The sequence below is a fragment of the Psammomys obesus genome, unplaced genomic scaffold (assembly GCF_907164565.1).
Source record: "Psammomys obesus unplaced genomic scaffold, mPsaObe1.curated_primary_1811, whole genome shotgun sequence".
In the NCBI taxonomy this organism is placed as follows: domain Eukaryota; kingdom Metazoa; phylum Chordata; class Mammalia; order Rodentia; family Muridae; genus Psammomys; species Psammomys obesus.
Window position 1 is genome coordinate 2,013,761 of NW_026590859.1, and position 14,988 is coordinate 2,028,748.

General features: G+C 51.9%; 1 long non-coding RNA gene across 1 annotated transcript in view; it reads left to right on the plus strand.

The window, feature by feature from the left end:
* The first annotated feature begins 831 nt into the window (after nucleotides 1-831).
* LOC129678446 (uncharacterized) overlaps nucleotides 832-14,988 on the plus strand; it is a 47,916-nt gene continuing 33,759 nt past the window's right edge. The window contains exons 1-3 of the long non-coding RNA XR_008720376.1: nucleotides 832-1,072; nucleotides 1,442-1,612; nucleotides 13,883-14,052. This is a non-coding gene — a long non-coding RNA (uncharacterized LOC129678446). The remainder of the gene's footprint in view (nucleotides 1,073-1,441; nucleotides 1,613-13,882; nucleotides 14,053-14,988) is intronic.

The window sequence follows — 14,988 nt, forward strand, 5'->3', positions numbered from 1 at the left end:
GCACATAAGAAACAACCCAGATTAGTAATTCTACTTCCGGTGTGCACGGCAGGGTTCCTTCTGATCCCCGATTGCCGGCAATGATTCCCTTTGTCCTCAGAAACAAGCCACAATTGACACTTTTTTTCCTTTTTGGTTTTTCAGGACAGGGTTTCACTGTGTAGCCCTGGCTGTCCTGGAACTCACTTTGTAGACCAGGCTGGCCTTGAACCCACAGTGATCTGCATATCTTTGCTTCCTGAGTGCTGGGATTAAAGGCATGAGCCACCATACCGGACGAGAGTTCTATTCCCCAAACTCACATCGTAAGAGAGAACACTACCAGTGTCCTCAGATCTCCATATGGATGCCATGACACCCCAGTACACAAACACACACACACACAGATTTATCTTTAAAAGATCTTTTAAAGTGATGACTTGGGGCAGTTTTTGCTAAATAGGCATTTTGACATCTCAGCATTAGCAAGGCCATGGTTGCTGGATCTGTGTGCCATTGTTTGCCATATTTATTACGAGAGAGGAAATGAGTTTGTTGCTTTGCTGAAAAGCATGAAAGAAAAGGACTGTGGCACTCCTCCCTGTGAACTGCAGCTCCCTGGGTGGACTCTCATGGCTGGAGAGTGCTGTGGACTGCAGAGCTGGCACGATAGTGGAAGAGAGGCCTTCGCAGCCGGCAGGAGCAGTGCCTCGAGCAGCGGCCACAGTGAGCGTGCACAAACTAGAGCCTGCCTGCCGGGGCGGTCTTTTCCCGCGGTCCTCCCGCCTCCGCTTCCTGGTTCAAGGCCCCTCCCCTCTCCCAGTCACTGCGCAGGAACTGTCACGGCTCCTTTGCAGCCCGGTGTGGAGTGTCCAGCCCAGGAAGGGAGGGCTTATCCAGACATGAGACTCCGAACATCCTTGGCATCTTTCTGAGGAGAAGGGCTTTGAGTCGTGACCGCTCCTCACAGCTGGCTGCCCCATGGGCAGCATTTGAAATAATAGCTAATCACAGGGCTCCACAGCAGAGACTCCACCCTCTTGGCTTCCAAAGAGCCTGTAATTGACTGCAGATGGCCCAGGCAAGATGGGAGGTATGTGTCCCCACTGACTCACACCTCAGAGGACCAAGGGGGTTCCAAAGCTTTGATCTGTCATTGTACTCCTGTAGGGGCAAGGAGGCAGGCTGCTGAGTGGAAGGGAGCAGCAGGGAAGTCTGGGCTTCCCTGGGATCTGAGGCTTTGATGAGCCTGTGGTCTCAGGACAGCAAAAGGCCTGGGGAGGAAGGGACTGGGAAGTTCCCTAAAACCATCTGAAGAGCCTTGATGTGTAAGGTGTCTGTGGCTGTGAGGTCCCAAAAGCTTCCAGAAAGGTTACCTTAGGAGTCATACTGTAGGCTGTATCCTCCGTGTCTGAGGCCTCCAGCCTTTCTCCCCACCACCCACCCCTTGCTCCTTCCCCAGGTGCCTGTGTTTAGTGTAAGTGCCTGTGGCCACACTGCCGTCCTTCCTCTGGGGCTTCGGGATCATGGAAGAGGACAGAGCGCAGCCTCAGAAGCAGGTGGGAGCCATCCCAATAGCCCTGTGCTCAGGAGTCAGAATGAGGCTCTTGTACAGAGCTTAGAACCTGTGCCGGTGAGTCCCTCAACCTGGCTGGCTGTCCCCTCACTGCAGGGCCCCTCCTGCTACCCCACAGATCAGGGTGTCTTGACCATTGCGGTTGTCGCTCTTGGGCCTCTGCATTGGGCCTGGGCTGATGTGGCGGGGAGGCTGTCTGCCGACACCTGGCCAGAGCATCCCAGCTGCTTTCTGGCTGAGAGGGGCCAGCCAGGAAATGACAGGGCTGTCGCCACCTTGCAGTCTTTGCACTCTGCTCCTCTCCCCATCAGGGCCCTGCGCTCACAGCTGATTTGCCCACACAGATGCTGTAGGGTAGGCTTCATGGTCAGTTTTTGGAGCCAGCTTGGCGTCTGGGACCTCAGTTGCCTGAGTCCCCAGGCTGGGGGACTCAGGCTGGGATTGCACAAGTCCTCAGTTACGTCTGGGGTGTGTATTGGGTTAATCTTCGCTTTTTCTCAAGTGCTGTGATCAAACCCAAGGTCTTGCAATGCCGTGTAAGTGCCCCTCGCCGAGCTGCAGCCCCAGCCCTCCTTAGGCGTGTGCAGGGAACAGTCTGCCCTGTCCTTGGAGAGGGTGCTCACCTGCCCTTCCTCGGAAGCCAGCCAGGTGGGTGACACGCCTCCTGGTGTATTGGAGTGGCCAGGGAGACAAGCTGCCTCCCCACCCCAGGAGAGCGCCTCCCCGCAGAGGGGATGCCCAGCCTCTGTTCTTCCCTGCACAGAGGTGTGGTGGGGCGTGGCTACAGCGCACAGTTCTGCAGAGTGAAGGTCTCTGGGATGGTGTTCCGTAATGGGGCCTGACTAGAAGCCCTGCATGCTTATCACTGCTAAGTCCCAGGATGTGGACTTTTGCCGTCTCTGCTGTGCATTGAACTGTGAGGAGGCAGGGGCAGATGTCTTCCCATGGGGATTATAAAAGCAATAGCCGGCTGTTTTCCAGCTTCCTGTGTATTTAAGAGGACATTTAGTTGCTGAGTAAGCATGTCCGGGTTGTCACTGAGCACCAAGGACCCCCGATGGCGCCTGCCCAACAGGCTTTTCTCCAGGGTGTCAGGGAGATGCTCTGTGCCTCCCTGCTCCTTTCTTTGGAGTGTCAGGGAGATGCTCTGCGCCTCCCTGCTCCTTGACCTGTTTTTTAAGCTGTGCTCAGATCCTTCTCACCCTCCCGCTAACCCTCCACGGTTTAAAAATAGCAGCTTTGTCCAGCAAGCCTCGCTTTCTCCAAGGCAACTATTCTGACATCCTTGAAGACCTTCTGAAAAGTTATGTCATTCTTATCTTTTTAAATAGTGAACCATGCTCACTGAAAACAAAACCAAAACAATTAAAAATAAATAAATAAACCAGACATTGTGCCTGAGCAGGAGGATCCTGATTACAAGGCTAGCCTGGCCTTCATAGTGAGATCCTGTTTCAAAAACAACAAAAATTAATTTTAAAAATGCTTCAAACCAAAACTGAAATGTGGAGTGCGTGTGTGTGTGTGTGTGTGTGTGTGTGTGTGTATTGAGACACGGTTTCATATGGTCCAAGCTGGCCTTGAACTCAATTCTCTGCCTAAATGCTGTTAGGTGGACCAGTTAGGCCTCACAAACCCCAGGAGGTGCCGGGACAGGTGCCATCAGGAGCCCCCTGGGCTTTTCCTTGCTGCTCCCGAGCCTCTCCATCCTTCCACTAGGTCTCGGCAGCGGAAGACAAACCTCAGTGACAGTAGGAGGGGAAGAGACAGTTGGGAGAAAGAATGGCGTTTCAGGACTGGAGGGACGGCGGAAGACAAACCTCAGTGACAGTAGGAGGGGAAGAGACAGTTGGGAGAAAGAATGGCGTTTCAGGACTGGAGGGACGACTCAGTGATTGAGAACGCGCCAGCACCCACACTGAGAGGCCCACAGCCACCAGAACTCCAGCTCCGGGGGATCTGGTGCCCGAGTCTGGGTGCACCTGCACTCACGGCATACATTCACACAAGCACGCAACACACACATACCAGGTGGGTGGGATGGCACAGGCCTGTAATCACAGTACTTAGGAAGTAGAGACAGGAGGATGGCCACAATACTGAGGAGAGTCTTGTCTACATAGCTCGTTCTAAGCCAGCGAGGGCCACTTAGCAAGACCCTGTCTCAAAAACTCAGGTGTGTGTATGTGTGTAACTTGTGCTGTGTGTATATGTGTATAATTGTGGTGTGTAACGTGTGCTGTGTGTGTGTGTGTGTGTGTGTAACGTGGTGATAAATGGTGGAAGCGAATACAATCAAGGTGGAAAAGTTGACCTCTGATGTGGCTGAATTCCGTGACTGTGCCGTAGTCCTCCGTCCTAACACAACTGCCTCCCCAGGCTTTGCCGAGTCTCCTGATGTTCCTGGTCTCTGGACAAGCGCCCAAGTCCTGCCTGCTGTGCCGCTGTCTCCCAGAAGAGCTCCCCAAACATACCACAGCAAGAGCCGGCTGCACTTCCTCTGAGCACAGCTGGAAACTGACAGGCATCCTTCCAGCAAAATGGGCTGTTTCTGCATGGTGTGTGTGTGTGCACGAACACACGCATGTGTGTGTTCGTGTAAGAGACAGGGATAAAGGCTGATAAAAGGGAAAACCTAGGTTTTCTGACCAGAGATGTTCGGTTTTCAAACAAAACAAAGAAGAAGAAAAAAAAGCAGTCTCCAGCAGGAGGCCGAGTTTCCAGGACGCAGTTTTCACATGAAGGTGGGCAAAGATGGAGGAAGTTGGTCTTGTCGCTCTAGAAAGCCATTGGCACCTGCACCAAGCGAATCTGGCATCTTAGGGTCTGAGTGCAGGTACCAGAAGGTGGTGCCTACACCCTGGAAGTGGAGGGTTTGTTTCCATGACAACCACCAGCCACAGCAGGTGAGGAGGTGGCTGTCACACCTGTGCGTCAAATTAGCCCCAGACACCTAAGGTGAAGACAGAACTGGCTGCCTGCCGACTCCAGGGGTCAGGAAAAGCAGGGACCCAGAGAACACCAGGGAGTCCCCAGCCCCCAGGGGGCAGAGCCCCAGCCGCAGTGCCTTATAGAAACCTGTCTCAACCGATCAAGGCAGAGCAGCGTGCACACTGCCCGAGACACAGCCATGCTATTTTATTGCTGTAGTGGCACATTTCCAGAATGTGACCAGTCCCTCCTGTTGCCGAGGAGCATTGGGAAGAGAGCCCAGAGGCAGAGGGTTCTGTTTTAGGGCTGGTTGGGGCTGGGCATTCAGAGAGCTTCGGGGACTTAGTCCAGACTGGGGCATGGCAAAGGCCCAAGTCCAGAACAGGACACAGCAGAAAAGTGGCAGCCGTGAGAACTCAGCTGATGAGCTTGTCAGCCAGTGGCCAAAGACCAGGTCAGGTGCGCTCCCTAGAGTCCGTGGACTTGCATTGGGCCTCTACAAATCTGGAAGAGGACTTGAATTATAGTTGGCACTTGTTTCAGTCAGCCAGGAGGAGGGGTGCATGCAGAACCAGCTGCCTGTAAAAGGCAGGAAACAGTGCTCGGTGCTTCACTTCTGCTGGGGATGGTGGCGCATCAGTTTTCTGCGGCCGCCGTAACCAAGAATGCCGGCCGGGCATATTCTCAGCCAGAGCCTTCGGTCTGGCTTCCGTGGTCTCGGAAGCCTGGGCTCTCCTCTGAGGACTTTGGCTTGTAGATGACGTGCCCACCCTTCCACAGTCGTCTCTGTGTGTGTGTCCTGAGCTTGTTTTATGAAGATTGTCTATGGCAGTGCCTCATTTTATCTCTTGTCTTTTGAAGACTGCCTGTGGACGTAGTAATTCTAAGCAGTTTCCTTGGGGGTTAGGATTTCACTGTGGAACAGGCAGGGGACACACAGCTCAGCCCACAGCGCATTCATTCCCTCTTTCATTCCCAGACTGTTAGCCAAATGCAAATCTCAATCTTAAAAAAAAAAAAATGCTGCTGAGAAAGAAGACCACACTTCCTTCCAGAAGAAATGAGCCTGGGGCAGCAAATGTTACCAGAACAGGAAGTGGAGACCTCTACCCATAGTGCTGTCCTGCAGAGCCAGGATCCTACCCCAGCTTGTCCATTCCCCACCCACTGAGCAGATGGGGAAAAGGTCTGCAGTCCTTTCCCAGCCTCGCTGGGAGGAAACTGGGCATGTCTGCAAAAGCCTGAAAGTATTTTGCTCCGGAAAAATCCTCAAGCTTTGTAATAATCAGTTTCATTTGAGACAGAATTTCTGTAGCTCAGGCTGGCCTTAAATTCACAGCAGTCCTCCTGCCCCAGCCTTCCAAGGGCTGGGTTATATAGAGCTACCACATCTGGCTGCAATCAAGAAGTTCCTTATTAGATCATAGAATGCCCAAGCCTGTTTCTGGTGGGATTGGCAGGAGGGGACAAAACAAAGGAAATTAAGATGGTGGCCGTGGCTGTCACGACTGTTCCGTGCGTCCCGCCTTCCCACACTCCAAGGCCAGCTCCTGTGTCTTCAGGCTCTGCAGGGCCTCCCACAGGCAAGGCTGTGAGCTGAGCTTGTGCTGGCTGCTGTGACAGTGGCTTCTTTCTCCTGGAAGGCAGCTTTGGTCCAGATTCCCTCCCCTTGCTCACGGGACCCTCCACCATTCCTGGTTGGGCTCCTGTAGCCTTCCCACACTTTATGAATAGACCTTCATTAATCTCCACAATAGCTCATTTCAGCTTGCCAGCTGTTTCCTCTCAGGCCTGAGCGTCACTGTGTGCTGTGCACAGTAACAGGATTAATGTGAATCTCTTGTCTGAGGAAAAGCAGCTTTGATGAAATACAGTTCCCTACCATGTAATTCTAACTCACCCGTTTAAAGGGTACAGCCGGCTGGAGATGAAGCTCAGCGGTTGAATGCTCTCCTAACACACACTGGGTCCTGGGTTCAATTCTCCGCACTGTTGAATCATTCAGTCAGTCAAACTGAGCATGGTGCTGTATGCCCGTGCCTAGTACTCTGGAGACACTGAAGCAGGAGGATCACGGCAAATTTAAGGCCGTCCGGAGCTACATAGCAAGAACCTGTCTTAAAACAAAAACAAGCCGGTCAGGTCGTGTGGCGCACGCCTTTTATCCCAGCATTCTGGGAGGCAGAGGCAGGCAGATCGCTGAGTTTGAGGCCAGCCTGAGTGAGTCCAGGACAGCCAGGGCTACACAGAGAAACCCTGTCTTGAGAAACCAAAACCAACCAAACAAACAAAAACTCCATTTAACCACTGTTGTTTAAAGAAACATTAACACAGTCAATTTTATATGTTTGTACTTCAGAAAGCACCTCAGGACTGGCAGGGTGGCTCAGGGATGGAGATGCAAATCCCCAGATCCCACAATGGAAGCTGAGCGCTGACCGCCCAGTGTCCCCTCCGGCTTCCACACACACACCGTGACATGTGTGCACCCTCACAAACACACATGTACACATGCGCACACAACAGCAATAGCAACGATAAGGAAAGGGCCCTTCTTCAGCTACGTACCCTCCACAGAAACCCGAGCAGTCCCGGGCCAGCGGGATCCACCTGTGTCTGTCTGACCAGAAGGGTGTGGCCTGCTGTCTCTCGTAACAGGCTTCTTCCATGTGGCGTGACGCTGGCAAGGTCTCCCGGGTTAGAGCATGCATCCATGAGCACTTGGTGGCTGGCTGGAATCACAGTGGACTCCCTGACCCATCTCTTGGCTGGTTGGTGGCAGTTGGATTGTTTCCTCTTTGGTTGTGAACAATCTGCTTTCAGGGGCAAGTGTGTAAGTGTGTTTGTGTGTGCGTGTGTTTCCGTTTCTCTCATGTCTATACCTGGAGTTAACGGCTGTGTTGTGGTGTCGCTCTCTGCTCAGTCATTAGAGGACTTGGTAGAGCGTTTTTCCAGGCAGCCAGGAGCTCTCAGATCAGCTGTGTTCTCACCAACATTTGAGTTGTTGGTTCTACCCCCTCTCAGGCGTGGTGAAGGGAGGGTGCAGCACCTCTCAGAAAGACAGGTGCTCTCGTGTGCCACTACTGCCTTCAGGAAGGGAAGAATGAGGTGGCCAGCACGACTTAGCCACAGTCCACAGGGACAGACTGGTATGAAGCCCTGGAGGTGGGCCTTCATGCTCTGACAAGCAGTGCCCATGCCCTTGCTGGGAAGGACACAATGGAAGGGTGACCGGAGGAAGCTGGGTAGCCAAAAGCCTTTTAAGAGGACGAATGTCTGCCCAGTCACAGCAATAAGTCCCTTGTCTCCATGTGCGGATGGTTATTCTGTGGAAAGTGAAAAGGGGGCCAACTTCTTGATGAAGCCCAGACACAAACATAAAGGAACAACCGGGAGACACAGGGCAGAGAACAAGAACGCAGCTGGATGCAGCTGCACGCAGCTGGAGCCAGAGCTCACGAAAGCCTTCAGGATCCACAGACATGGGAGAGCGCCCTGGCCATCCACCAGCCTGGCAGCCCAAGTCAACCTCTGACATGAGGGCCAGGCCTAGCTGTGATTAGCTCAGGGTTTGGCAGAAGTGCTGATGTGTGGGCACCCATCCCCCATTGTTGGCCTCTTGTCCAGATCAGCATGTGGCCTGATCCTGCTTGGCCTTTTGCAGCCACATGGAGCACGCTGGCCTGGAAGATGGTCTGATACGACAGGAAACAAGCCCAAGGCGTTAGTCGAGGCTGAGATTGCAGATGGGCCTGCCAGCTCCTGCTTGAACCCCTCCTCCTTCCCTCCTCTCTGCCTCTGTCTGTCTCTCCCTCCCTCCCTCTGACTGATTTGGATTCACCTCCAGTCCTGATGTGAAGGCAGGGTCATGAGGAGAGACTGAGCCCATGGAATGGGGATGTTTTCTGAGTTTTCATTCTACATTCCCAGCTTGTGGGCAGATTTATCAAGAGGGCCAGAACCAGTTCTGGGCCGATGGACAGTCCTCTGAGGCAGCAGTGCCAGGAGCATGGCAAGCAGAAGTGCTGAAGAAGACGCTGGCTGGGGAAACCATTCTCCTTGGCCCATGCTCTGGGTGGAGCCAAGAGCACAGAGGGCTGGGCTTGTTTTGGAGCCGTCATTGTCTTGCCTTACTCTTCCTGGACACACCCTAGGATAACATCAGGCTAACTCAGAGCCCCAGTGGCTCTGTGGCCCTCACATGATGCGGTGGTGTTTCAGAGCCACAGCCATTAGAAACTGAGTGTGGTGTGGTGTGAGCCCTCACAGGGCCAGTGAATTGTGAAGAAGACACCATCGTTCCTGTGGCGGACAGGTGACCTGAGCAAGCCTGCGACCGGAAGGGCAACCAGCAACGTGCAGGAGCAAAACTACTTAAAAGTAGACCAGAGAGAACCTGCGTTTGTTTTGTTTTTCTAAGAGTTTAAGTTGTGTTTATTTAGGTAGGTGTGTGTGTGTGTGTGTGTGTGTGTGTGTGTGTGTGTGTGTGCACAGGGAAGACAGTGAGTCTGTGGGGGTCAAAGGACAGCTCGTAGGAGCAGTTCTCTCCTTCCACCGTTTGGGCTCCAGGGACCACGCTCTGTGGTAGGGCTTGGCAACAAGCCTGTACTCACTGAAACACCTCACAGCCCCTTCTTTCTGTTTACTTATTTACAAGACAGGGTTTCTCTGTGTGGCCCTGGAACTCTGTATGTAGATCAGGCTGGCCCCACAGAAATCCACCTACTTTTGCCTCTCAAGTTCTGGGATTAACACTTTTTTATTTTTTAAATAGTGACTTAAATGTGCTGGCTAAGAAATGAAATGCAGACAAGTTCAATTCACTGCAGTGCATAGAGAGTGGAAAACTGGAAGCCCACAGTGCAAGAGGAAGTGCGATACATCTGTCAAAATAGGATTCCCAGGCGGTGGTGGCCCACACCTATAATCCCAGCACTTGGGAAGCAGAGGCAGGCAGATCTCTGTGAGTTCAAGACCAGGCTGGTCTACAGAGTCAATTCCAGAACAACTAGAGATACACAGAGAAAGCCTGCCTTAAAAAACAAAACAAAACAAAAAACAAGATTCTCACACAAATATGTAAGCAAAGACTTGCCTAACTCATTGTCTACCCTGACAGTGAGAGATCGAACTGGAGAAAAATGCAGAAAACAAAGATGCAGGCGGCTTGCATGACACATAGACCCACTGTAGGGTTGAGTGAGGAACAGCCTTCGTCGTAGGCTCATGGATTTGAGGACGCTGTGGAACCTTTAGGAAACACAGCTTTCTCTGAAGTACTGGGGGCAGGCCTTGAAGTTTTCATAGCCTGCCCCACTTCCTGTTCTCACTCTCTGCTTCCTGTGTATGGATGAAACTGTGATCAGCCAGCTTTCTGGTCTGCCTCCAAGCCTTTCCTCCATGATCAGCTCTTATATCTTCTGTTAAAGTGAGAACAGCCTTTTCTCCCCTAAGTTGCTTTTGGTTGTGCTATTTTATCACAGCAGCAGGAAAGTCATGGATACCCTAGGTATCTAACAGCATTAAGGTCAGGTCCTCGGTGGTCGCATTTTCTGCTTGACAGAATTCATTTTCATTTTGCCAAATAAATCACTTTGAGACATCATGTTAATCTGGTTTAGGATGGTGGTGCTTAGGATGTAACTCGATGTGTAGCCTAGGCAGCTTCAGACTTGTGGTAGGAATCCTCCTGTCTCAGCTCATGATTGCTGGTACAAGTGCGAGCCATTGCACCTGCTGAGTCCTTTTGTTTTTTGTTTTTTGATTTAGCAATTTTCTCAGGTTAATCACTAACCTTGCAGAGTCCAGGCTTAGTCACTGTGGTGGTGTGGATAGGTTTGCTCCACCTCCCTGTAGACTCGTGTTTGAGTGCTTGGCCCGTAGGAAGTGGCACTCGTAGGAGGTGTGGCCTCGTTGGAGGAGGTGTGGCCTTATTGGAGGAGGTGTGGTCTTATTGGAGGAGGTGTGGCCTTGTTAGAGGAAGTTTGCAACGGTGGAGCAGGGCTTTGAGGTCTGAAATGCTCACGCTACGCCCAATGTGAAACATATCCGTCTCCTTCTGTTGCCAGTGGATCAGATACAGAACTCTCAGGCCCTTCAGCGCTACGTCTGCCTGCATGCCGCCATGTTTCCTGCCATGATGACAATGAACTAGACCTCTGAAGCTATAAGCCAGCCCAATTAAATGTTTCCTTTATGAGAGCTGCCTTGGTCACGGTGTCTCTTCACAGCAATGGAAACCCTAACGAAGACAGTCACTCATTAGTAATTAGAAAGTTTAAGTAACTTACTTCCCAACCATCAGGTGGCCTCATGTGGGCTTGTTGGACAATAGATGGTATCAGCATTAAATTATATAAACAATGCTTTGGTCTTTATTTTCACATTTTGAACAATTTTTATGCTTATACAGTGTAAGCTTTGATTTCTTTAAACCTACTTTATTTGGGGTTCATAAATGCCTCAAACCCCAAACCCTAGGTAGGAAAGAAAGAAGCTTAGTAGGGACAGACCATTCTAGACTTAGTTCCTTGGGGCGACTCCACTCTCTGTGGTCAGGATATCCAGCAGTCCAGCAACAGCAAAGGCAGCAACAAGGACCAGGAGTAGCAGCAGACAGCACAGTGGCCCGAATTGGCAGCAGCCTCCCTGAAACATTCTCTGAAGTGTTTTTCTCTAGGAGAGTTTTGAAGCAAAGCGTTCTCTCTCTCTCCATCTTCCTCTCCCTCCCTCCCTACTCCTATTTACACCTTCTCAGGGTTCACACCAGGATGCTTTTCCGGAGGCAAAACCCACGGCCGTGCACAAGGCAGTTTCCAACTGACCAGGACCACATACCCTCTCAAAAGGCTGTTATCAGTTGTGGCTTCCCTTATTCCATACTTGGGATTACAACAAAACATATTTACATAAGCAAAACTTCCACTACAATATGGCTTCATTCTTGGTAAGATATTTGCTTCTAAATAAAGTAGCCAATGCAGAGCTTAGTGGTCCACACCTTTCATCCTAGCACGTGGAGCAGAGGCAGGAGGTCCTGAGTTCAAGGCCAGGCTGAACTTTACAGTGAGCTATATCTCAGAAATCCAAAAGGAAAGCAAAGGAGGAAGAAGTCACCACACCTCACTTCAGATAAGCCCAGAAAAGAGATTTGCAGACGTGATCCAGCCCAGAATGTGACTCCCAATGTCCCTCTTGCCCCGGCCTCATTTAAGCCTTCGAGGCAACAGCCAGGCAAAGCATTTTTTCTCCCAGACTCATTGCTCCCACACCTCTAAGCCAGCATTTCCCATTACAGAAGGAGCCCCAGTTGTCAATCATGAGCTTGGTGTCTTTGCTTTCCCCTCATGAGTGAGAAGCCACTCTCTGGATCCTACTCAAGTCTAGGTTGGCTATGCCAATCCCATCAGCCACTCTGAGCATTTACAGGCAAGTGTATCTGACAGCAAGAGAACTACTCGTTGGCTTGGAGTATATCCCTGCCCTGCTGAACCAGGCTCAGTAAGCTCATGGATGGAGTTTAGAGGCCTGACCATTGCCTTAAAGGAAATGCTTGGGATGAGGCCAAGCTTGTGTCAAGGGCAATTTAAAATTGGCAGAAGCAGGTGAGAGGCTTCACATTTGCTTCTTTCATTAATTTTTTTATTACGTGTTCTTATCTTGTGTGTAGGGGTGCGGGTGTATGCCACAGTGTGTGGGGGTGGGGCTCTCAGAGGACAGTTTTTAGAAGTTGCATCTCTTCTACCTTGTGGGTCCTGAAGGTCAAGCTCAGGTCAGCAGGTCTGGCAGCAAGAACCCACTGGACCACCTCAGCCGCTCCTGACTCGCTTCTGTGGTGCCTGTGATTGCACATAGGCCCTCATGCCTGTCAGCCACACAGTTCACCACAGAGCCACGTTTCCAGCCCAGGAGCCACACCAAAGCACATGTCCGCTTCAGCCCTGTTGGCCTCGGTGAATGCTCTAGTCTGCTTACATCTTCCCTTTCTTTAGTAAGGGATGGTGTGGACCATCCAATATGGCCCCCTTGCTTCGTGCTGGTCCTACGACATCCTAGGAGCATTTTGCATGAGTACACAAACAGTCCTTGGGTGTCACCATCTCTGGTCCATCCTGGAAGTCTGAACTGCCAGTCCTGGGTTCTGCTGTAGGGGTTATGCAGCCCAGGGTGCCATGGGTAACAACTGCAGACATCTCCACGTAGTGGTATGGAACACCCCTTTGCCAAGGCCACAAGTCCCTGTGCTGTGCTGGCCGACCGTGACTATCTAAGTCCTTTGGAATAATTCACCTCTACCTGTGAATGGCTCATTCTCTGTAGGACTCAGGCTAGAGCCTAAGTACCTCTTGGCTCTGCATCTCTTGTAGACACAGTCTTGCAACTCCACTCTTGGTCCTTGAGGTGAACTTTCTCCTGGAGGCTTGTGGGAAGCACTCAAGCGACAGTTTTCCCAACATGTTCATTAGCAGGAAAACCAACCTAGAGTTCGGAAATAAGGCCCTGTCATGTAAGTGGAAACCTGGCATGGCACCCATCAGCTCCTTAGCGTGCAGATGGCTCCTCATCGTAGCCCAGGCCCAGGGGAGCCTCTAACCTCATGTGCATTACTGTTTTCAAGTGTCTTCTGATTTGGGAAGGCGTGGAGGAGTATTCAAAAAGAGAGGCCAGCAGAGAGCTAGGGTGCGGCCCTGCATGTGGTAACGAGCCCCCGCAGGTCACTTCCTGTCCACAGCCTCAGCTCCGTCCATGCTGCAGGGGTGCTCTAGATGAGGGTGGCCAGCCTTTTCTGAAAGGCGGAGGGCGGTTCTGTAGGTTACCCAGCTACTTCGGTCATCACTGTCATGGAACATTTGGCAAAGGCAACTTAGGAGATATTTATTCTCGCTCACTGTGCAGAGGACATGGTCCATCCCAGCAGGGAAGGTGTGGAGGCAGGGTCAGCTCTGTGGCTGTGGCAGTGAGCGCACGGGGCAGCTGGAACTAGGGAGCTACAACCCTTGAGTCCTGGCCACTGACAACCTGCCTCCTCCAGCCAGGTCCTGCTTCCTAAAGCTTCCACTGTCCCCCAAGACAGTGCCACCAGCTAGGGACCAAGTCCAAGCACGTGAGCCACATGCAGACGATAACGCAGGCCATTGGCTCACCCCTACTCCATGTCTGTCGTCGGCTTTGCACGGCAGTATTGATGTACTCTCATGTGCACACAGGCAGTAGCCCATGTTGGATAGGCATGCCACCCACACTTGCCCAGGCCAGGCCTATGTGGGCTCAGAAGTCCCTTCAGGCTAACGGTGAGCTCCTTTGATGGCACATTCACTTCAGTTGAATGGGAGGGTCTAATATAACAGCAGCAATTTAGGTGTGATTTTTGATATCCTCTTTTCCCCTTTGCTCCAGGGATTCATTGAATCTGGACAGTGCTCGTTGGGAGGCCGCCACATGCCAGGCGCTGTTCTTGCTGCCGGGGAGCTGTAAATCAATTTAATCAACAGTTGACGAAATCCAAAATATCAGCTTGCTCACAGCCTAAATGAGCGTGGTCATGACCAAACATCACCAACACTCTGGTAAGTCCAGTGTTCGACCTCAGTTCTGGGGTGGAGAGGCAGCTCAGTGCTTCAGTGCTCTTACTTGTCCCAAAGGACCTGAGTTTGGGTCCCACCACCATGTGCAGGGGCTCACAGGGGCTGACAGCCTCTTGTAACTGACTCCAGGGATCCAGTGCTGGCCCCTGGCCTCCACAGTTGCACATGGCACATACGCAGACACATGCAATGTAAATAATAAATAGGTTTAACTGCATCCACACTCAAGCAAACGTGTCAGGACCTCTCGGTGTAAGTGCAGCAAGTTGGATGGACAGCCACAGATCCATTCCAGGAGACTCGGTCGGCGCGGCTTTTCAGAGCCCTGCTAAGACCAGCACTGGCCTGCACAGCAAGGCTCTGACGCCCACGCTGGACAGTGACCTGCACGGTGGCCATCGGTGATAACGGTCAGGCCTTGCTCAGCTGCAGGGAAAGCGCAGCTTATGTTGGAGCACACGGCAGGAAAGGGGCACCGACATTCCACACACACACGCGGCATCAGGACATGCTTTCCCGACTGCACAGAGTTGTTCTGTCTTTCCCACAGAGGCAGGTAAGTGTGAGGAGGTACTTGGACCACAAGCAGATGGTAGTGCCGAGGTTGGTCCTTCATGTGTTTATTTCTGAAATGTCGCCACTGATGAACCCTGTCCAGGAAACCTGCAACAAAACTGAAGTTGGATGGATCAGTGGGCTGAGCTTAGTGACATCCTGAGCCACCGCCCAGAGACGTTGGAGGTGACAGGGTAGGAAGTTCAACTCAGATCATGACTAGCATGAGGTACACCCGTGTGGAGTGTCTCTGTTGTACATATGTCTCTATGTGTGCATGTGTGTCTGCGTGTGTGTGCATGTGTGTCTGCGTGTATGTGCATGTGTGTCTGCGTGTGTGTGCATGTGTGTCTGCGTGTGTGT